The 23,769-nt window shown below is 37.2% G+C and overlaps 1 long non-coding RNA gene across 1 annotated transcript in view; it reads right to left on the reverse strand.

Annotated features, from left to right (window-relative positions):
* LOC308610317 overlaps positions 1-19,478 on the reverse strand; it is a 30,088-nt gene extending 10,610 nt beyond the window's left edge. The window contains exons 1-2 of the long non-coding RNA XR_014014508.1: positions 18,931-19,478; positions 5,549-5,632 (exon numbers count right to left, since the gene is read on the reverse strand). This is a non-coding gene — a long non-coding RNA (uncharacterized lncRNA). The remainder of the gene's footprint in view (positions 1-5,548; positions 5,633-18,930) is intronic.
* Between the last annotated feature and the right edge of the window lie 4,291 nt (positions 19,479-23,769).

Below are 23,769 nucleotides of genomic sequence, written 5' to 3' on the forward strand. Positions count from 1 at the left end.
AGAGACCAAAAGAAAAAAAGAAATGGAGAGACCCAGAGACAATACACAAAGACTTCACAGACACACCTCTCAAGAGAGACTTCTCACGCAAACACCTTTCTCAGAGATCACATACTGAGACCTCACACAGGGACCTCATGTTGCTTCACAGACCCTCAGACAGAAACCTAGCACAGATTTAACAGATTTCCCAGAGATACCTTCCAAAGGGACCTCATACAGAGACTTCACACAGAGATCTCACCCAGAGACAACACACAGAGACTTGGCACAAAGACCTCACAGAGACCTCACATCTATTCTTCAGTATCCATTGACAAGTCTTTCTTAGTGAATAGGAAACCACTTAGCAAACTGGCAGCATGATAAATATATCATCAGTTGTGCCCCTCTGAGATCCACCAGACACTCACTGTCAGCATTACTCTAAATGGGGAAATGTTTGAGAAGTTTTGTTCTTTTGTAATGTCACTGCCTCTGAACAAAAGAATTATACATTCCAAATGTAGATTTGCAAATTTCATTGTTAGGTGTTCATTAGCTTGAAAATCACAAATTACATTTTTTTATTTTTATTTATTTTAGAAGAATGAAGAAAATAATGTTTATTTCTTAGAAATGCATGTAGTACTCTATTTTTTTATTTTTAAAAATTTTTATTGGAGTATAGTTGATTTACAAATTTGTGTTAGTTTCAGGTGTACAGCAAAGTGAGCCAGTTATACATATACATATGTCCACTTTTTTTAAAGATTCTTTTCCCATATAGGCCATTACAGAGTATTGAGTAGAGTTCCCTGTGCTATACAGTAGGTTATTATTATCTATTTTATATACAGTAGTGTGTATATGTCAATCCCAATCTCCCAATTTATCCTTCCCCCCTTATCTCCTGGTAACCATAAGTTTTCATTTGTACCCTTTTTTTTTAGGAGAATCACAAATTTTAAGCACAACTAGAACACTGTCAGTCTCCAGTGAGGGAAAATATTTGTCCAGTTTTAGTTATCATCCAGTCAAATGGTATCTGGCACATTTTTTACTTTATTGAGGACAAAACTTAAACTTGAGATGGCTTACTTGTTTTCTTTGGAAACATAAGAAAAACCTGCAACAAAGGTACTCTAGGAATGAAATAAACCAAGAAAGAAGCATCCGGACTCACATTCACTTCCCAGAGGGCTGTGTAACTAGCACATTATTTTGCACATAATAGCTTGCATCAGGTTTGTGGGGTTTGCTTTATTTTTTAACAGGCCAATAATCATGTGAGGATTTTTCACAAGTCAAATTTCTAGTTTTAAATTTTACATTCTGGCAAAATTATGCTTCTGAATATTATTTTATTTCTTAAAATGTGGTAATGCCCTAAAATGATATTACACAATCATAACGTTCAGCTAACATACTTAAAAAGATGGGCTATTAAGGCTTCATTCTTAAATAGTTCTATGAAATGCACATTTTCTAAGACATGCAGTTAGGATCCATTTTATATTCATTATAGGGTTAACACATTGCTTTAAAAATTTTTGAAGGATTATAAAATATATGACTTAGCCTATGCTTGACATTATACATGTTACCTCATAAAATTACTGAGGGAAGGATACCTGAATATCTGAATTGAAGGTAGTCTACATTTAATCTACATTTGGCTTATAACAATGAATAATGAAAGGCTTTCATTTATTATATATCTCACACTTTCCAAAGGGTACACTTCTAAAAGACTACTGATTTCTCATTGCTAATAAGCAACCTATTGTCCTTGCCTTGGTAAAATCTATTTTAATGACAGCTGGTTCTCTCCCAGATTTTCCATTGGTATTACAGCATCACGGTCTTTTAAGAGGAGCAGGGCTGACACGAGGACTCTTTGGGCTTATTTCTACAAGAAATTTAGTTTTTCTATTCTCCTAATTAACAAGTGTATAAGTATTAATTTTTCACTTTACTCCCTTACGTCGTTGAATCAGAAAACAATGGGCTGTGGTCACGTATGTCATCTAATACTCTATCAGATCACTTTTTTTTAATAGTGCAGCTTACTCAGGTAACTTTACTGATCCGAACAAAATGGAATCAATTAGGAAAAAGTTCACACAGGAAAATATCCTTTTCAAAGTTGACTATTTTAACACAGTTAAATAAGCGATTATTTTTTAATCCTTTGAGTTAAAATTGTTCAGGGTGGCCAAGAAAGTCTGGAAACATGAAAAATGTCCATAAAAGCACTTTATTACTATAATACGTTGAATGTGTTTCTCCTCATTATTAATTCACAGTTCATTAAGCTGGGCAAAATCACAATGAGCAATGTGCATTAAAGCAAAATTCCCATCAATCATTTTCCATCTGCCATACATTGTGTCAGATGATTTGTGTGTCTAATTTTCATGGAAAAACTTGTACTTTTACTCCAGAATAAGAAATCAAGGGGGATCAATCTATTAAAAAGATATTAATATTCCCAGACTCTGTGGCCTTCAGTATTTTCTTTTTAAGAAGATTCACCTACTGCAAATCTTATAAATATTTTTACCATTTAATATGCCCAGACAAAATGGATACAAAAATTAGATAAAAGAGAAAACAACAAAAACAGATCCCCTTTGTTTTCAAAACATTTGATGTTTACATCAAAATATTTTGTTGAAAATGAAGTGATTTTTAATCTATAGTTAAAAGACACTCTAATGATATTTAGAACATATTACAGATCTGGATTTTTACAAATAGATTTTTATTTAAAACAGGTCTCACACTGATATCAATAAACCAGGCACTCTAGAACAAAATGTGGAGATGGCAATTATGCGATGACTTTTTAATACTCCAAGGGAAAAAGAGTTTTTCCAAAGTAGTCCATCTACAATATTAACCCTTAAGATCTACTCCCCTTGATAGGTTTCAATATTATTTTCTGTTTTATACACATTTACTTTATAATTAACTCCTACAGGAGGACATTTCTGGAAATGTTCCCAGATATCTACAGCCACACTTTCTGTCATGATCACACCATGGAAAAAGTAGGGAACATCCAGATCCTGATGATCCAGGGGTTTCATAATTACCCCTTTGAGGTCAGTCAGAATCACAATCATTCCCAGAACAGGGTCGGTCTTTACATTTGTGCCCCTAGACATGCAGATTGTAACACTACCCACCCAAAGGCAAGTTGTCTTCCTTACTCAGGTTTGCAGGGGCACCACTCACTGTGGTAGCTAGAAGAGTCCGTTGCCCCCACCCCGGACCTGCATTCTGTACTCTCCACAGACACATCGTACTACAAATATACAAGTGGTGCTGATGAAACTTCCAGAAAGCTATAAAATAATGCATGCCAGGCATGGTAGATGAGGATTTAGAAAATGCTAACATCTTCTCTAGGAAATAAAGGTGACATACCTATGTGGCTTTAAGCATTTTTGTGCATTAGCTGGCCCCCTGGATCTGGGAAACAGCATCTGATTTTAAAGTTTCTCAGCCTCATTCTCTGCAGTGAAATCTGAAGCTCTTCCTTCCTTCTCTGAGTCCAGAAGCTGGAATTGATACAGTCTGCTCTCTGTGATTTCTCTCTACCATTTGTTTCCAATGACCACTTCAACTCAGATATCTCTCAAATCAGGGATCACTCCTAAACTTCAGGAGGAAGGTCACTGCCCTTTTTATTCCCACCACAATTTTATGCTAGTAACCCTTTACAGTGTCAATAAACTTATTTTGTAGAATGTGCCCCCTGGACTCCACCTGCTAAATCTGTTTTTTGGGCAAATCATTTGTTACTTACCTAAACAAATTTTATAAAATCATATTTCATAAAATTGTATTTTATAAAATGTTATTTTCTTATTTTATAAAATTGGTAAATCTAGGGATTTAGGCTTAATTATTATTTTTAAAAATGTTGGTACTCATTTTGCCAATTTTTCTCTTTTTACATATATCAGAAAATATGTTAAGAACTCAACTGTGAAGATACCACTATTTTTATTTTTTTTCACTTTTCGTACTTAACTTTTATAACAAACCTTTATTATTGCACAGGAAACATGAAAGTTTGTTCCTTGGAAAACATCAGTCTTAAGAACGTACTAAGTTAAAGCTTAGCATGTTAGATCTGCGAGTAGCCTTGCCTTTTTTTTTTTTTTTTTTGCAGTACGTGGGCCTCTCACTGTTGTGGCCTCTCCCGTTGCGGAGCACAGGCTCCGGACGCACAGGCTCAGCGGCCATGGCTCATGGGCCCAGCCACTCTGCGGCACGTGGGATCTTCCCGGACCGCGGCACGAACCCGTGTCCCCTGCATCGGCAGGCGGACTCTCAACCACTGTCCCACCAGGGAAGCCCAACCTTGTCTTTTTTTTAATGTTTTTTTCTGAATTGTTAAAAAAAAAAAAGCCTTAAGAGCTTAGGAACAGAAGCAAATTGAGAATTAAAATCCAACTCATTCAAATGAAGTTTGTCAGAATAGTTTGTGTGTGGAGAGGACAGCTTCTAGGCACTTCAGAGAAACCAGCAGGACAGAATTGAGAATATCCAGCACCTTACAGGGCTTCTCACAGAAATGCTTTAATGCAAAGAGGTGACTAGATTTCACAGGGAGACCAGGGAGAGGATGCAGAGATAATTAAATCACATTCAAGCATCTGTTTACCTGGGAGGTAAGTTCCTTCATATTGTGGTCAGATGCTGTTTAGGGGGACACTGGTGCAGGGGAGGTGTTGGGAGGATGAACTCTTTTCTGAGTGATTTTGCAAGTGTGAAAATTCATCCAACAGAGATGCTAGAAAATTTTGCTCCTAGTAGCGAGCGTCCAACATGATATTTTGGGACAAAAATATGTATTTGGAAGAATTTTTCACAGAAGAGCAGTGATGGGAGGAAAAGATACATATGGGCCTGGCTAGTAATATTCTTCCTTCACAATTTTCTTGTGGGTTCCTGAGGCCTGTTGTGACTGCTTGGAGACCTGGTCCCCAAGCAATGGCCCTCTTTGTCATACTCAGGGTAACCCAGGAAGTTGCTTGTCTGAAGCAGAAAAGGTTCTCCCTTCCACTCATGTCCTCTTGCTGATCAGATGAACACATGGCATCATCTACAGCTGAGAGGTGTTTGTTAACTAGCTTTGTTTCATAGGACACAACTCATATATACTCTACAGTAATGTTTATCCCTGTCTTTTATAATCTCAAGGTAAGAAGTAATCAGTGTTAAAATCATTCTACTGGAATAACAAAGCACATGATTTTTTTCCCCTAATAGTGATTGTATTTGTTTGCTAGGGCTGCCATAACAAAATACCACACTGGCTACTAGGTGGCTTAAACAACAAAAGTATATTTTCTCATAGTTCTAGAGGCTAGAAGTCCAAGATCAAAGTATCAAGTTTAGTTTCCTTGAGGTCTCTCTCCTTTGATGGCTACCTTCTCGCTGTGTCCTCACATGGTTGCCCCTCAGTCTGTGCATGTCTGTGTTCTAAAATTCCCCCCTTATAAAGATACAAGTCATATTGGATTAGAGTCCATCCATATGATCATTTTACCTTAATTTTCTCTTCCAAAGCAGTATTTCCAAGTAGAAGTTAAGCTTACTGTACAAGCAATCAGGTATTTAATAAGAGGCATTGCTATGGAGACAAAAAAACAATGGTTAATAATTGAGGCAAATTTTGGATCAGTTTTTGAGTTCTGAGGGTAGACAGTTGAGAAGATCTCTAAATGTCAGGGTTAAAGCATCTTTTGTAGTTTGAATGTCCATCAGATGTTCAGGTAAACTTTCTGAGTGGTCCATATAGCAACAGGAACGAAGAAGATTGTCTAAACATGAGCTGCTGTGGAGATTTCTCTGAAGTTTATATTAACGGTAACTACCTTCAGTATGCAGGACTTCAGAAAAAAAGGCAGTTTTAGTTGCAATGATTCCAAGTCAAAAGGGTGGGAGAAAATTTGGAAACACTAGTTTGGAGAGTTGTAGTCAGGTAGTGGAGGAAACTAGAAAAATTCAGGATACAGTTCAGTTTTCAGGTAATTAACAAAACTTCAAGGAAAATTAATAGCACTAGAATCTAATATCCACAATACGTATTTTGGTTTCTATTGAAAGATAATTTTTCCCTCTAAAATCACCCTCATTTCTATCAAAGATAGCCAAATTAAGACAAATTTGTTTGCAAAATAAGTCTAGATTCAATAAACTTGGTCTTATTTATATAAGTATAGCAAGGATTGTGACTGACCATATAGGCTTGTTTTTTATTTTTATTTTTTGCTTTTATTAAGAGAATTTATTGCCTCTCTCTCCTCCCAATAGCTCAAACGTGAAGAAGCAACATCAGAGGAAGACAGACAGACAAATGGCTCTTTGAGTTTGTCCTTCTTGGCACTGGTGAAGGAAGAGGCAGCTTTCTCGAAGTTTTTATCTGCTTAATTGGATGTAGTGGAGAAAGGCAAGGAAAGTCAGAGGATAAGTGAACAGGCTCTGCACCTACCAAGGATGTGTTATCCTCCTAATCGTCCCAGTAGGAATATTCCATTCATGTTCTTTGATCTGATCCTTGCATTGGAAGACACTTCTTTTTTTAATCTCTTTTTTAAATTTAATTTTTATTTTATATTGAAGTATAGTTGATTTACAATGTTGAATTAGTTTCAGGTGTACAGCAAAATGATTCAGTTATACATATACATATATCCATTCTTTTTCAGATTCTTTTGCCATATAGGTTATTACAGAATATTGAGTAGAGTTCCCTTTGCTATACAGTAGGGTCTTGTGGATTATCTATTTTATATATAGTAGTGTGTATATGTGAATCCAAACTCCTAATTTATCCCTCCCCATACCTTTTCCCTTTAGTAACCATAAGTTTGTTTTTTAAGTCTGTGAGTCTGTTTCTCTTTTGTAATTAAGTTCATTTGTATCATTTGTTTAGATTCCACAGATAAGTGATATCATATGATATTTGTCTTTCTCTGAATTACTTCACTTAGTATGATAATCTCTACATCAACTCATGTTACTGCAAATGGCATGATTTCATTCATTTTTATGGCTGAGTAATATTCCATTGTATATATGTTCCACGTCTTCTTTATCCATTCATCTGTCAGTGGACATTTAAATTGCTTTCATATCCTGGTTATTGTGAATAGTGCTGCACTGAACACTGGGGTGCATGTATCTTTTGGAAGTATAATTTTCTCCAGATACATGCCTAAGAGTAGGATTGCTAGATCATATGGTAGTTCTATTTTTAGTTTTTTAAGGAATCCCATAATATTCTCCATAGTGGTTGAATCAATTTACATTCCCACCAACAGTGTAGGAGGACTCCTTTTCTCCACACCCTCTCCAACATTTTTGTAGTCTACAGTTTGTAGACTTTTTGATGATGGTTACCCTGACTGGTGTGAGGTGATACCTCATTGTAGTTTTGATTTGCATTTCTCTAATAATTAGCGATGTTGAGCAGATTTTCATGTGCTTTTTGCCCATCAGTATGTCTTCTTTGGAGAAATGTCTGTTTAGATCTTCTGTCCATTTTTTGATTGGGTTGTTTGCTTTTTTGATATTGAGCTGCATAAGCTATTTGTATACTTTGGAGATTATTCCATTGTCAGTCCCATCATTTGCAAATATTTTCTCCCATTCTGTAGGTTGTCTTTTTGTTTTGTTTATGGTTTCCTTTGCTGGGCAAAAGCTTTTAAGTTTTATTAGGTCCCATTTGTTTATTTTAGTTTTTGTTTTCTTTCCTCTAGGAGGTGGATCCAAAAAGATATTGCTGCTGTGAAAGAGTGTTCTGCTTGGATTTTCCTCTAAGAGTTTTATAATATCCCATCTTACATTTAGGTCTTTAATGCATTTTGAGTTTATTTTTGTCTGTGGTGTTAGAAAATTGTTCTAATTTCATTTTTTTTACATGTAGCTGTCCAGTTTTCCCAGCACCACTTATTGAAGAGACTGTCTTTTCTACATTGTATATTCTTGCCTCCTTTGTCATAGATTAATTGACCATAGTTGTGTGGGTTTATTTCTGGGCTCTCTATTCTGTTCCATTGATCTATATTTCTGTTTTTGTGCAAGTACCATACTGATTACTGTAGCTTTGTAATATAGTCTGAAGACAGTGAGCCTGATTCCTCCAGCTCCATTTTGCTTTCATAGTATGCTTTGGCTATTTGGCGGTTTGTGTTTCTATACAAATTTTAAATTTTTCTGTTCTAGTTCTGTGAAAAATGCCATTGGTGGGGGCTTCCCTGGCGGTCCGGTGTTTGGGACTTCACCTTCCAATGAGGAGGATGCGGCTTCGATCCCTGGTCAGGGAGTTGGGATCCCACATGCCATGCAACCAAAAAAAAAAACAAAAAAAACCAAAAAACAAAAACCAAAAATCAAAGCATAAAACAGAAGCAATATTGTAACAAATTCAATAAAGACTTTAAAAATGGTCCACATGAAAAAAGTCTAAAAAAAAAATTCCACTGGTAATTTAACAGGGATTGCATTGAATCTGTAGATTGCCTTAAGTAGTATAGTCATTTTGACAGTATTGATTCTTCCAATCCAAGCACATGGTATATCTCTCCATCTGTTTGTGTCACTTTCGATTTCTTTCATCAGCATCTTAGAGTTTTCAGAGTACAGGTCTTTTGTCTCCTTAGGTAGATTTATTCATAGGTATTTTTTTCTTTTTGATGTGATGGTAAATGGGATTCCTTCCATAATTTCTCTTTCTGATCTTTTGTTTTTAGTGTATAGGAATGAAAGAGATTTCTGTGTATTAATTTTGTATTCTGTGACTTTACTGAATTCATTGATGTGGTGTATCACACTGATTGATATGTGGATATTGAAAAATCCTTGCATCCTTGGGATGAATCCCACTTGATCATGGTGTCTGATCCTTTTAATGTGTTGTTGGATTCACTTTGCTAGTATTTTGTAAATGATTTTTGAGTCTATGTTCATCAGTGATATTGACTTCTTTTTCTTTTTTTGCAGTACCTTTGTTTGGTTTTGGTATCAGGGTGATTATGGCCTCATAGGATGAGTTTGGGAATGTTTCTTCTTCTGAAATTTTATGGAATAGTTTCAGAAGAACAGGTGTTTAGTGTTCTCTAAATGCTTGAGAGAATTCACCTGGGAAGCCATCTGATCTTGGACTTCTGTTTGTTGGGAGTTTCTTTTTTTTAAATAATTTTTTAAAAATAAATTTATTTATTTATTTTATTTTTGGCTGCATTGGGTGTTTGTTGCTGTATGTAGGCTTTCTTTTTTTAGTTGTGGCAAGCGGGGGCTACTCTTCATTGCGGTGCATGGGCTTCTCATTGCGGTGGCTTCTCTTGTTGCAGAGCATGGGATCTAGGCACGTGAGCTTCAGTAGTTGTGGCATGCAGGCTCAGCAGCTGTGGTTCGTGGGCTCTAGAGAGCAGGCTTAGTAGTTGTGACCCATGGGCTTAGTTGCTCTGTGACATGTGGGATCTTCCTGGACCAGGGTTCAAACCCATGTCCCCTGCCTTGGCAGGTGGTTTCTTAACAACTGCGCCACCAGGGATGCCCTGTTGGAGTTTCTTAATCACAGTTTCAATTTCAGTACTTGTGATTTGTCTGTTCATATTTTCTATTTCTTCCTGCTTCAGTCTTCGAAGCTTGTACCTTTCTAAGAATTTGTCCATTTCTTCTAGGTTGTGCATTTTACAGGCATATAGTTTCTTGTAGTAGTCTCTTATGAGCTTTTGTATTTCTGTGGTGTCCATTGTAACTTCTTTTTTATTTCTAATTTTATTGATTTGAGCTCTCCCCATTTTTTTCTTGATGATGCTGGCTAATGGTTTATCAATTTTATCTTTTCAAAGAACCAGCTACTAGTTTCATTGATCTTTCCTACTGTTTTCTTTGTCTCTCATTTATTTCTGCTCTGATCTATATGATTTCTTTCCTTCTACTAAATTTGGGTTTTGTTTGTTCTCCTTTCTCTAGTTGCTTTACTTATAAGGTTAGGTTGTTTATTTGAGATTTTTCTTGTTTCCTGAGGTAAGATTTTATCACTATAAACTTCCCTTTTAGAAATGCTTCTGCTGCATCCCATAGGTTTTGGATCTTCGTGTTTTTGTTTTCATTTGTAGGTATATTTTTCATTTTTGCTTTGATTTCTTCAGTGATACATTGGTTGCTTATAGCATATTGTTTAGCCTCCATGTATTTGTGTTTTTTACAGTTTTTTTCTTGTAGTTGATTTCTAATCTCATAGCATTGTGTTTGGAATAGGTGCTTCATATGATTTCAATTTTCTTAAATTTACCAAGGCTCACTTTGTGGCCCAGTGTGTGATCTATCCTGGAGAATGTTTCGTGTGCACTTGAGAAGAATGTGTATTCTGCTGCTTTCAGATGGAATGCTCTATAAATATCAATTAAGTCCTTCTGGTCTAATGTGTCATTCAAGGCCTGTGTTTTCATATTGATTTTCTGTCTGGATGATCCGTCCATTGATGAAAGTGGGGTGTTAACATCCCCCAATACTATTGTGTTACTGTCAATTTCTCCTTTTATGGCTATTAGCATTAGCCTTATATATTGAGGCGTTCCTGTGTTGGGTGAATATATATTTACAATTGTTGTATCTTCTTCTTGGATTGATTCCTTGATCATTATGCAGTGTCCTTCTTGGTCCTTGTTACAGTCTTTATTTTAGAGTCTATTTTGTCTGATATGACTATTGCTACTCTGGCTTTCCTTTGATTTCCATTTGTATGGAATACCTTTCTTTTACCCTCCCACTTTCAGTCTGTGTGGGTGTCTAGATCTAAAGTGAGTTTCTAGTAGGCAGCATATATATGGTTCTTGCTTTTGTATCTATTCAGCCAGTCTATGTCTTTTGGTTGGAGCATTTAGTCTATTTACTTTTAATGTAATTATCAATATGCATGTTCTTATTGTTATTTTGTTCATTGTTTTGGGTTTGTTTTTGTAGCTCTTTTTTCTTCCCTTCCTCTTTTGTTCTCTTCCCTTGTGGTTTGATGACCATCTTTAGTGTTGCATTTGGGTTGCTTTTTCTTTGTGTATCTATTGTAGATATCTGGTTTGCATTTCCCATGAGGTTTTGATATAGCAGAGTATATATATATATATATATATATATATATATATATATATATATATACACACACGAAAAGTTGTTTTAAGCTGCTGGTCTCTTAATTTCAAATGCATTTCCAATATCCTGCATTTGTACTCTCCTCTTCTCATGATTGCTTGTTTTGATATCATATTTGTGAGTAGATGATTTCCTACCTTTACTGTATGTTTGCCTTTAATGGTGAGCTTTCCCATTCATAATTTTCTTTTTTTCTAGTTGTGGCATTTTCTTTTTCATCTAGAGAAGTTCCTTTAGCATTTGTTGTAAAGCTGGTTTGATGGTGCTGAATTCTCTTAGCTTTTGTTTGTCTATAAAGCTTTTGATTTCTCTGTCAGGTCTGAATAAGAGCCTTGCTGGGTAGAGTATTTTTGGTCGTAGGTTTTTGCCTTTCATCACTGTAAATATAGTGGGCCACTCCCTTCTGGCCTGCAGAGTTTCTGCTGAAAAAATCAGCTGATAACCTTACTGGGGTTTCCTTGTATGTTATTTGTTGTTTCTCTCTTGTTGCTTTTAATGTTTTCTTTGTCTTTAATTTTTGTCAATTTGATTCATGTGTGTTGGCATGTTCCTCTTTGGGTTTGTCCTGTATTTGACTCTCGGTGCTTCCTGGACTTGAGTGACTGTTCCTTTTCCATGTTAGGGAAGTTTATGGCTATTATCTCTTCAAATATTTTTTCAGCCCCTCTGTCTCTCTCTTCTCCTTCTGGGACCCCTATAATGTGAATGTTGGCACATTTAATGTTGTCCCAGAGGTCTCTTAGACTGTCCTCATTTGTTTTCATTTTTTTTCTTTATTCAGTTCCAAAGCAGTGATTTTCACCAATCTGTCTACCAGCTCACTTATTTATTCTTCTGCCTCATTTATTCTGCTGTTGATTACTTGTAGGCTATTTTTCATTTCAGTTATTGTTTATCTCTGTTTTTTAAAACTTCTAGCTCTTTGTTAAAAATTTCATCTATGTTCTTGGTCTGTGCCTCCATTCTTTTTCCAGTTACTTGTATCATCTTTACTATCATTACTCTGAATTCTTTTTCTGGAAGATTGCCTATCTCCACTCCACTTAGTTGTTCTTCTGGAGTTTGATGATGTTCCTTCATCTGGAACACATTTCTCTGCCTTCCGTGTTTGTAGCCTCCTTTCCTCAGGCTGCAGGATCATGGCTCCTCTCACTTCTGGTGCCTGCCCCCTGATGGGTGAGGTTGGTTCAGGAGCTTGTGAAGTCTTCCTGGTGGTAGGGACTGGTGCCTGCCCACTGGTGGGTGGAGCTGGGTCTTCTCCCTCTTGTGGGCAGGGCTGTGTCAAGTGGTGTTTAGAGGCGGCTGTGGGATCAGAATAACTTTAGGCAGCCTGTCTGCTCATGGGAGGGTCTGTGTTCCCACCCTGTTGGTTGTTTGCCCTGAGGCATCCCAGAACTGGAGACTGCAGGCTATTGGGTGGGGCCGGGTCTCAGTGCCCAAATGGTGACCTCCAGGAGAGCTCACAACAAAAAATATTCCCTGGGTCCTCTGCCACCAGTGTCCTTGCCCCCACAGTGAGCCACAGCCAACTTCTTCCTCCCCAGGAGACCCTCCAAGACCCTCAGGTAGGTCTGACCCAGGCTTTTACAGAGTTACTGCTTTGCCCTGGGTCCCAGTACACATGAAACCTTGTGTGCACCCTCCGAAAGTGGAGTCTCTGTTTCCCCCAATCCTGTGGAGCTCCTGCCCTCAAGTCCCACTGGCCTTCAAGATCAAATGCTCTGGGATCTCCTCCTCTCATTGCCATGTCCCCAGGCTGAGGAGCCTCACGTGGGTCTCAGAACTCTCACTCCTGTGGGAGAACCTCTGTGATATGATGATTATTTTCCACTTTCTGGGTCGCCCACCCAGTAGGTATGAGATTTGATTATATCACGAAAGCACCCCTCCTACCATCTAGTTGTAGCTTCTTCTTTGTCTTTGGATGTAGAATGTCTTTTTTGTATGTTCAAGTCTTTTTTGTTGATGGTTGTTCAGCAGTTAGTTGTGATTTGGGTGGTTTCATGAGAGGAGGTGAGCTCACGTCCTTCTACTCTGCCATCTTTGTCTCTACCCTCTCTCCTGAATGTCACTGTGAGGAGTTCTGGCTTCTTAAAGTCCAATTTTGATTGAAATTCATGAAGGACTTCAGGCTTGACCTCTGGTCAACCACTGTCTATGCAGAATATCTCCAGGGTTAGAGGGAAATCTCCCATATAGGCTCTTTTAAATCTGCTTTGCTGGAACTTTTTATAAGGAATCTCCAGATTAAACTTTTAATAGTCCCTTGAGGCTAAGAAGCCAAGCCAATCATTTGACATCCATAGATTTGGGGGAATTTTTCTCCTCAATGTCCCCCAAATATTCTGAGGTTCTTGCATTTGCCAGGAAGTGACCTTCCTTACTCAGCTAGTAAGGCTGCTGGGAACTCTGTAAGCAAGGTACCACACTATTTTCCCAAGGGGCTTTATTGGCTCCATGAAGTCAACCTTAGTTTCTTAAAGCTGTTTGGTCAAATCTAAGTTTATGTATATCTCTCTCAAATATGACATTCTAGGCAAAACTTTAGTAATATAATCAATGTTTGCAATTATGTGCTATTATAAGGAGAACAGATTCTTATTGAAATTATGCAAATAACTATATTGCCAAGAAAATAAGAATGTTCACTGAAAGCCTCTGAATTCTGGAGGAATCGGGTAGGGAGAAAAAGACAAATGATTCAATTTTGCTTACAAGGGTATAATTTACCAAATTGCTCTAAGCTTCCGAGAGAAAAACAGGGCTTCCCTTGTGGCGCACTGGTGGAGAGTCCACCTGCTGATGAAGGGGACACGGGTTCGTGCCCCGGTCCAGGAAGATCCCACATGCCGCGGAGTGGCTAGGCCTGTGAGCCATGGCTGCTGAGCCTGCGTGTCCGGAGCCTGTGCTCCGCAACAGGAGAGGCCACAACAGTGAGAGGCCCACATACCGCAAAAAAAAAAAAAAAAAAAAAAAAGAGAAAAACAAATTTTCCTAAATTTGGAGAAACAAAACTTAAAAAAAAAGAACCAGCAATGTTTCAAATTTAAAAATCATAGGGCTTCCCTGGTGGTGCAGTGGTTGAGAGTCTGCCTGCTGGTGCAGGGGACACGGGTTCGTGCCCTGGTCCGGGAAGATCCCACATGCCGCTGAGTGGCTGGGCCCGTGAGCCATGGCCGCTGAGCCTGCTCGTGCAGAGCCTATGCTCCGCAACAGGAGAGGCCACAACAGTGAGAGGCCCGTGTACTACGAAAAAGAAATCATAAAATGGGGCTTTCCTGGTGGCACAGTGGTTAAGAATCTGCCTGCCAGTGCAGGGGACATGGGTTCGAGCCATGGTCCAGGAAGATCCCACAAGCCCCAGAGCAACTAAGCCCACACGCCACAACTACTGAGCCTGTGTTCTAGAGCCCATGAGCCACAACTACTGAAGTCCACGAGCCACAACTACTGAAGCCCATGCACGTAGAGCCCACGCTCCACAACATGAGAAGGCCACGCACCACAACGAAGAGTAGCTGCCGTTCGCCGCAACTAGAGAAAGCCCACACACAGCAACAAAGACCCAACGCAACCAAAGATAAATAAAATAAATAAATTTATTTTTAAAATCATAAAACATTATAACCATCTTCTTCAGTTTACTTAGTCCCATGTAATTAATTCTTGTTTTGTTTGATCTTTTGTTAGAAGTTTTATGAAACCATCAATTTCTCCGTTAGGGTTTTGTAAATTCTTACTCAGTTCAGTGTAATGATTTGAAATTCATCAGAAACTTGTGCTCTAGAATACTTGTTAGATCCTTTTCCAAGAATTTCTCTGAACATGAAACACATTTTCAGGAAGCTTTTGTAAAAGCATCTGAGTGAAACCATTGTCTAAGTAATAAAAGACAAATATCCATTACTAAAAATTTGATTCATTCTAATGGAATTGACAAGAAAATTTATCTGTGACACAAAACATTTAAGATAATAACTAGAATTATGACTGATAACATTATACTAGGACATATCCAATTTTAGGAATTTCATATACTTTCTAGAACATTTATATTAATAACATTCACCCTTATGATATAACCTAGAGTTTATGATCATTTATTTAGCAATGCTTCCCATGTAAGTAACATACCAAATAAGCCTAATGAGTTTCATAGCTCTCTTTTCTAATAAGATAAAACAAATCTTTTTTTTTTTTTTTTTTTGCTGTACGCGGGCCTCTCACTGCTGTGGCCTCTCCCGTTGCGGAGCACAGGCTCCGGACACACAGGCTCCGCGGCCATGGCTCGCAGGCCCAGCCGCTGCGCGGCATGTGGGATCCTCCGGGACAGGGGCACGAACCCGTGTCCCCTGCATCGGCAGGCGGACTCTCAACCACTGCGCCACCAGGGAAGCCCAAAACAAATCTTTTAAGGTGTTCCAGGGGGCCTCTGGAAAACCTGAACGTTATTTCCAGGTCAATAAGATTTCATTTAGAATTTGGTTTGGGGGAAAATCTACTTTTTCAAAAATAAAAATGTTTTAAAACACTTTGTCAAATACGATCATATGTCACTGTGAATTAATATTTAGTTATCAATTTAATCAAAGTGACAAAGATTCACATGTAAATACAGATAGTTAAATAGTTGTACAAAGACTTAGCTCTTTTAATATTGAAAGCACTCAGTTTTTCTTCAAAATTATCAAAGACTCATAAAGACAAAATGAACAATATTTGTTTTGCTAGACAGATTACATTAAATGTAAAAAAAAGTCTTTGTTTACAATTTCTCATTAAGAGCAGACTAATAATTAAGAAAATTTTGCAAAAAGAGAGAAAAAACAAATTTTAATTTTCTACCAGCTTACATTGGATATTAAAACTCAATCAATCACTTTATTAAATTCATTCCAATCTTAGACCTGACTACACATAAAATTCCTTTCTAAAGATTCCTTTTTAACAAACCTCTTACAACTTTCTATGTCCATTTTGGTTTGTCCCTTGTTCTCTTTCCCATTTAGAAGTAACCGGCTTTAGGACAAAAATCACTTAACAAAGTTTTTACATTAACAAAAACATCTCCATACCTTACACTTTTTCTTACCCCAAAACACATTCTAATTTCCTTATAATTCCTAGCAGCTTGAACCACATATATTATTTACAATTCTTAATCCTTTGAAGCTTTAATTTTTTTGTAAAGATAAAGTTAAAATTATTAACTGTGTAAGTATTTTGTGGCTTGGCAAACTTATAAATACATTTCATAATTTCTAGAAACATATTCTACTTCATAGTACAAGCTTTTAATGAAGCACAAGACATGTTTACTAATAGAACCAAACATATTTAGTGTGTAATAAGAGGTCAAAAGTAGGTAAACTTAGACTCGTTCAGCAATTAATATTTCAGTATTTTGTCTTAGTTGGAAATGATCTAGACATTCAATTCATTTAATTTAACTTAGCAAAACTCTAAGGGTACAATTTATCAAAGACATTTAGAAAACTATTTAAGTTGACATAGCAAAAACAATTATTGCTAAAAAAAGTTTACCTAAAAGAATTCTTATCTTATGTCTATTTAATTAATTTGTTCTTAACAATCACTCAGATTACTCATGACAATTTCATAAGATGTTAAAGTAGTGTTAGCCATCATCTTAAATTATTATTATTATTACTTTTTTCTGAGAAATTTTGTAAAAGAGATAACATGAGCTTATTTGACTTTTAGTAAAACTACATAGAATAAAGCTATTATACTTAATGCTGATAACTCTTAAGATATGTCTATATTAATTAAACCTAAACCTGAACTAGATTTTACTTACCAAAAATTATCCTAGATCATGTGAATTTGAAAAATATTTGTATTTGTTTTTGTTATATTTTTGAGAATTTTTATATTGCTTGTTGGAATAAATTAAGTTTACTCACTCAGATAGCTACAGTCTTTTATTATTTATGGAGAAGACTTTTAAGTCTTCTTGCCCTTTAAGTGTACTTGCCCTTGATAAACAATTTTAAGGAGACTGTCATTTAGAGTTTGAGCAAGAGAGGGTTTTTGTTTAAAAAAAAAACCTCTTTCTTTTTTTCTTTAAATTTTAGTTTCAGGTTCTAACAATTGAGCTAATCTGGGCTCAGTCTCAGGCAATGTGGCTGTGTTTACATTTCAAAGACATGGTAAGATTTATAACTTTAAGGGACAGAGGAAAAAAATGCAAATTTTCTTCTATGAGTTTTGGAGTGTATTTTTCTATTATCATAAGTCTCAGGGTAATTATTACTTAAAAAACTTTTTCTTCTTAAGTACAGGACAATTTTGTTCCAATTATCCTCAACTTTTATAATATCTACAAGAATTTGAGAGGAATAGGTTTCAGGGTTGGTGAAGATAAATGGGCCTTGACTCGTTCCTAAGTTGCATTTCTGGTTTTGTAGAGATTTGGAAGACAAAGATAATTGTTTCTATTAGCTCTTGAATATTGGCTTCCAACTGATCTTTTCCTAATTATTTGTAGGAGGACCTAAGGAATTGCTGAGGAGATGGGGCAATTTTTAAAATTTTTCTTAAAAAGAGGAATTCATGTTGGATCTTTAAGTCTAATTTCTGTTATTTCATCTTAATAACGATTCCCTAAGGCTAGCTGTTATACATTATTTTTCCTTTCAATTTGATCCTTCCATAAATATCAATATGACAGCTGTTTATGATGAGAGCTCTCAAAAAGGCAATCTTTTAAATACAGCAAATTTAAAGGATCCATCATCTGGCCATTGAGGAGTAAGACCTTACATTAATTTCAAATAGTGACTCAAATCAGTAAGCCTTTTTATGGAACGACCCAGAGGTAACTTTTCAGGCTTAGAATAAATCCTTACCATGGATAAAATAAGCAGACTTTCAGATGGAGAGGGCACAGATGATATAGCCCCTATAATGTGAAAATTCATTTCCAAGGATAATCTAAGAAAGCAAAGGCCTTCATTGCACAGGCAGTAAGGGTGGTATAATGCAAACTGTGTCCCTGGTCTCTCCTGGGAATTTGAGGCACCTCTGATCCCAAACCTACTAATCTGTGACATCAGGCATATGCTACTGGAATGGGACTTTTCCAACACTAACAAGGCAATGAAGGTTGAAACAACAAAGGCCCCTTATGGACTGGGTCCCCTTAGGACAAACTCCTCTGACAGCTGGCACAACAAGACTAGAGTGTGCTGTTTATGACTTTGTGTCTCAGAACCCCAGTCAATTCAACGGGTTACCAGATGCACCCCAGTAAATACACCATCCAGATGGTGGAGACCAGAGATAATATTCTCACTGGACAAAAAGCCAAACTCTCAGGACATAGAAAAATACAGAAGGAAAAATCTCATCCAGTTTTTATACAGAGGACTGACAGCAAAGTTTGTCTTAATAGGCACTGGACTGGAGAGAACTGTTAACTCACCAGTCTGTGAGGCTGTCTCAAACAGCAGGCTTATAGGGCCTATGCCTGTCTTCTGCCCTATGGTTCTTTCTTCTTATGAAACATGACTCAGGAGACAGAGACAAAGAAAAACAGTGACTGTCTCTGGGAGGAAAGGATTAAGAAAAACTGAGATGAGATTACTCACTTCCAAATACCAGATTTTCTATGTCACAAGGATCTTGCTCCATAAGTATTTTCTTCTGCTAATCTAAATTTAGAGATAGAGAAAAGGAGACTCTTAAGCACTTTCCCTCCCACCAGACCTTAAAGGCCTGGGAAGTTGAGGAGATAAGAAATTTTACCTTCTGCTGGCCTTTGTCATGTGTCCTAGGATCTCTCAGCTGCAGCAGTCTTGTGGTGGGAAGCAGGGTTTAGCCAGCCTTCTGGTTGTCTTGTCAGCTGTTGAGGAGGAAGAAATGTCCCTGCCAACCTTCTTGAGTTAAAGAAGTAACAAGGTTTATACAGTCTTCTTGACCCTGCATTCCCTATCTCTGGTGCTAATGATGTCTTTCTACCTCCTGGTACAGGGAGGGCACCATTCACATGAGATATTAATTTCCTGCTTTCATGGAGACAGATAGGAAGGTCAGTGTGTCTCTCTTGCATCAGTCATTTCTTCAGTAACTTTAATTCAAAGTAATATTCCACTGAGGCATACTTTGGAGCATCCTGCCCTGGGCACCAACAAAGTCAAATGGTTTAGAGAGAAAGCAAGTCCCTATGTCAGCAGTGACCTGTGCTCATGGTGATTGTTATTCCATCTCCACAATACCATTGGGCTGGGTGCTCAAGAAACAGAGCTGTGAAAACATAGCTCCTGTCTCTTATAATTTATAGTACCAACTTCCTTTGTGTTAGACAATAATGCTGGTATATTTTCAGGATATACAAATAATAGAAAGAGACATCTATGGTACTTGAATTGTAGTGAGACATTAAAAATTTCCCCCCAAAAAATCTTTTTCTTTATACTTATAAGAAAAAAAAATGTAGATTCATTTTGGATAAGATAAAGAAAATTTATGAAGTGATAAATCTAACCTGAGAAAGTAGAAAAGAACACAGTACACAGGCTCTGAGCATTCTACTCACAGAAAATATTGTCCTGTTCTTTTGCAATATGGACTTGTTCCCCTGTCCCTATGTCTGTCTCTTCCCCTCTCTGTTTCTGCCCCTCTTCTCTCTCTCCCTCACACATACACACATTCACTCCCCTACAAAAAAACCCATTGACTAAATGCTAATTGGCAGGCACTGTGCTCAAACTGAGGCTACAGTGGTGAGTTAAAAAAAGAGATAATTTTTCCATCCTCATCAAACTTATATTCCAAGATGGAGAAAGTGAATACTAACCAAAGAGTCACACAACCATAATATTGCAACCACAACTAACAACCATAACCACTGAGTTAAGCTAAGCAAGCCACTATTGTCAGCTTTCTCGCAACCCTCAGTAGAGTGTGTTCCACTTAAAGGCCTTGAGTAAGTCAATATTCTGTTGAGAAAATCCAGGAAATTTCTCAGTCTTCCACATCTGAAATTATACAGTTTGGAATGTCAGGAACAAGAGTGAGGGGAAAGGTCATTCAGAACTGCAACTAACCAGTTTCTCTCTTTCTGACTGCTGCAATAACCTCCTAGTCTATCCTGTGTTTACTCCCATTCCTCTGGCCTGTTCACAGAGCTGCCAAAGTGGTCCCTTAAAATTTAAGCCTGATTGTGCCACTCTATACTCAAAATCATCTAGTGAATTCAATTTAATTACAATAAATCCAAAGTTCGCACCAAGGCCTCAAAGTCCTTTTTGATCTGTTCTCCCCTTCTCCCATGTCTCTCTTGGCCTCATTCCTACCACTCTCCCCCTTGTTTTCTGTAATCCAGCCAAACTTGCTTCTTCTCCAGCTTTCACTAAAACACTACTTAGTAGACAAACAATTTAATTTAAATTGGGCAAAAAATTTAATAAGACACTTAACCAAAGAAGATACATGAATGGTAAATAAGCAACTTTTTTAAATGTTCAGCATTATTAGTCATCAAAGAAAAATTAAAACCACAATGCAAATAACTTCACATCTACTAGAATGACTAAAATTAAAAAGATTGATAGCATCAAATGTTAGTAAGGATGGAGAACAACCAGAAGTCCCATACGTTCCTGAAGAAAACGTGAAATAATGTACTATTTTCGAAAACAGTTTAGCATTAATACAACCCCCTAATTTCACCCCCTAGGAATTTAAATGAGAAAAATATGTCCACACAAAATTTGTACATGAACGTTCATAGAAACAACTTTATTCATGATTGTGAAACTGAGTAGAATCCTGTGGGGCCTTCCCAGTGACAGACTCCCAGTGTTCCCTGCTTCTTGTTTGTAGAAAAAAGCTTTAGTCTCCTAGGCCTCCCTTGATTTCCAAAGAGCAGTTAATGATTATAGAACTGACAAAACTCAGAAACAAAGGAAAAGCAGTCAAGCAAGAAAAGTAACAATAGATTGAAAAACAGTGTTATTTATATCCCTTTCTCCTCAAGGGATATAGATAACAGTCTGACACATATCCTTGATGTGGTGCTCCAAGGACAATGGTGCTTCAAGGACAAAGGACAACCCTCTCTGAAAAAGTGTCAGCGTTACACCCCTTATCAGACCCTTAATTGCCCTCCCCACCATGTTGTGATGGTTATGAAATTCCTGAGCCCAGCTGGGCCATGAGACCTGTCCCAAATAAGAAAAGGCATCTTCCCTGTCCCACTGCCACCCTACAGAAGGAAAGTATATGTGCCTCCACCAATTAGTAAACAAAATTTTCCCCTTGGACCATTCCTTTGTTTTCTGGCTATAAAAACTGATCAATAGCACATGTTTGGGGTCGACTCCCCCAGACTACTAGGAAGTCAGCCTGCTGTTCTGGCAGAGACACTTTCCTCTAATAAATTCTATCTTCTTTACATTCTGCCTTGTGTCTGGAAATTCTTTTCCAACCCACGTTTGGACCACGACACTTGAGCGTTTTTTGTAGACACTAAGGCTCTCCACCTGATGGAGGATTTGACTACATGCTGATCACAAGCATGTAGGTCCCAGACTGGTTGGAACAAGAAGGCTGATGGTTAAGGTTCCCAAAACATCACCCTGTCACCTCTCCACCAACTAATCAAAAGAATGTCCATGAACTGATAATTCACCCTGAGACCCTCACTCCTAATGTTGCCTTTAGAAACACTTGCCCAAAAGTCTTCAGGGAGTTTGGGTCTTTTGAGCATTAGCTGCTTGTTATCCTTGCTTGGCATCCTGCAAATAAAACCCTTCACCACAACTGGCATCAGTAGATTGGCTTTGCTCTGTATTGGGTGAGTGAATCTGTGTTTGGTTTGGCAATAATTTTGGCAACCATGAAGGGGCCACCATCCCTAGTGGGCATCTCAACCATAGCACACTGGCCCCTGACCAGTGGCAGCTCATGGATACTACTCAGCAGCTGCTTGAGCACCTTTGTCTCAGAGATGGCCCTGAACACTTGCCACTGACCAGGCATCATTGGCCCATGGCACTTTTCATTTCTGTGGTAAAGGGAAAAAGACACATGCTTTGCTGGTTGAGATTTCTCTAGTAAGTAGTGGAACTTGTGTGTGATAATACCAGGGTATTCATTCTCTTAGCCATTTGGGTCTGTCAGTGGCTAAACATTTTTGGGATTTTCCCTTTTGGGCTGAGGAGTTTGCAACACTGAGAGACTACATTTGTTTGTTTGTTTGAGATTTTAAGATTACCAGCCATAAACAACTGAGAATGGGTAATCAGAGCTCTGTTTCATCTTATATTCCCTACAGTGTATTTTGCAGAATTGGGAAATTCTTAGCTCTTCGTTTCATGGGCTCATACCCATGAAAAGGAGAAGGTGATATTTTTCTAAAATCATGTGGTCACAGTATTCTTTAGGCTCTGGAGAATAATGACCCAGATGGGGCACTTTTTGACATTCTAAAACTTGTTTTTGCATATGAAAAAGCTGGCTTGTTAAAAGTATCTCTTCACTATTCTGACCAGAAGGAAACGAATCTTACTAGGAGGAACTTACATTTTTCTCCCTGTGCCTTTGAAATGTAAATGTTCTACCCTGGGCTCTAATGTACTCTCACTCACTCTTGTCTATACCATCGCCAATTCCTGAGACTGAGGGGGGAAAAAAGGGGAGAAGAGTCCTTTTTAAACTCAGGCAGGAAAACTGTGAGATCTCTGTTTGTCTGGATGTATGTATGTCCATGTGTACATTACAAATATGTCTCTTTTCCTTTGGATGGTATTATTAAAGTTAGTTTGTAAATGAGCTCTATTTAATTGACTTAAAGGAAATTAAGCACTTATAGAAATTCTCAGAAATATAAAAGAAACTAACTTGAATGAATTTCAGATTCATGTGATCTGAAAAATATTCAATATTAAATGTGGGATAATGGCTGACTTGGTCTAATGTCTCATAAAGTTTTCTTGGGTAATCTAAACATAATTTTTGAGAACAAGTGAATAAAACAGAGGTAAATGAGACAAGAGTTTTTAGGTGAACTCTGGGAATAATTATGTTTTAGGAATGTCTACTTAAAAATAGCTTTTCTGGAAGTTTTAGTAACTTGAAATTTTAGAGTTTAACTAAATTAAGCTAAATGACGAGAATTCATTGAATATCGAGGTCATTTCCAAATAAAATAATATACTGAAATATTAATTACTAAACATTGGCTTCCTTTTACAGAGGAAGTAAAGATATTTAAGACTATTAATAAATATGTTTGCTGTCACACTGAGACATTTTCCATAAGAAAGCACATATTTTTAGAAATTATAAATAGCATTTATTTATAAATTTGCCCATCTACAGAATGCTAATGTAAAGAACAGCTCATAATTGCTTACTTCTTAATTTTCACTAGGAATTTAGGTTTTTAAGACTTGAGAATTCTAATTAAATATGTAATTAAAGCTACTAGAAATAAAGAGAACATTTTAGTATACAGGGTATTAGGATGTGTGTTTTCATTAAAAGAAGGTATGAAGAATAGAAATTTATTTTGTTAAAGAAAAAGGAAGTAATTTTGTCTTAATGCTGGTTATTTCTAAATAGGAAATAAAATAAAGGGCA

Source organism: Mesoplodon bidens, assembly GCF_964165515.1.
Source record: "Mesoplodon bidens genome assembly, contig: HAP1_SCAFFOLD_342, whole genome shotgun sequence".
In the NCBI taxonomy this organism is placed as follows: Eukaryota; Metazoa; Chordata; class Mammalia; order Artiodactyla; family Ziphiidae; genus Mesoplodon; species Mesoplodon bidens.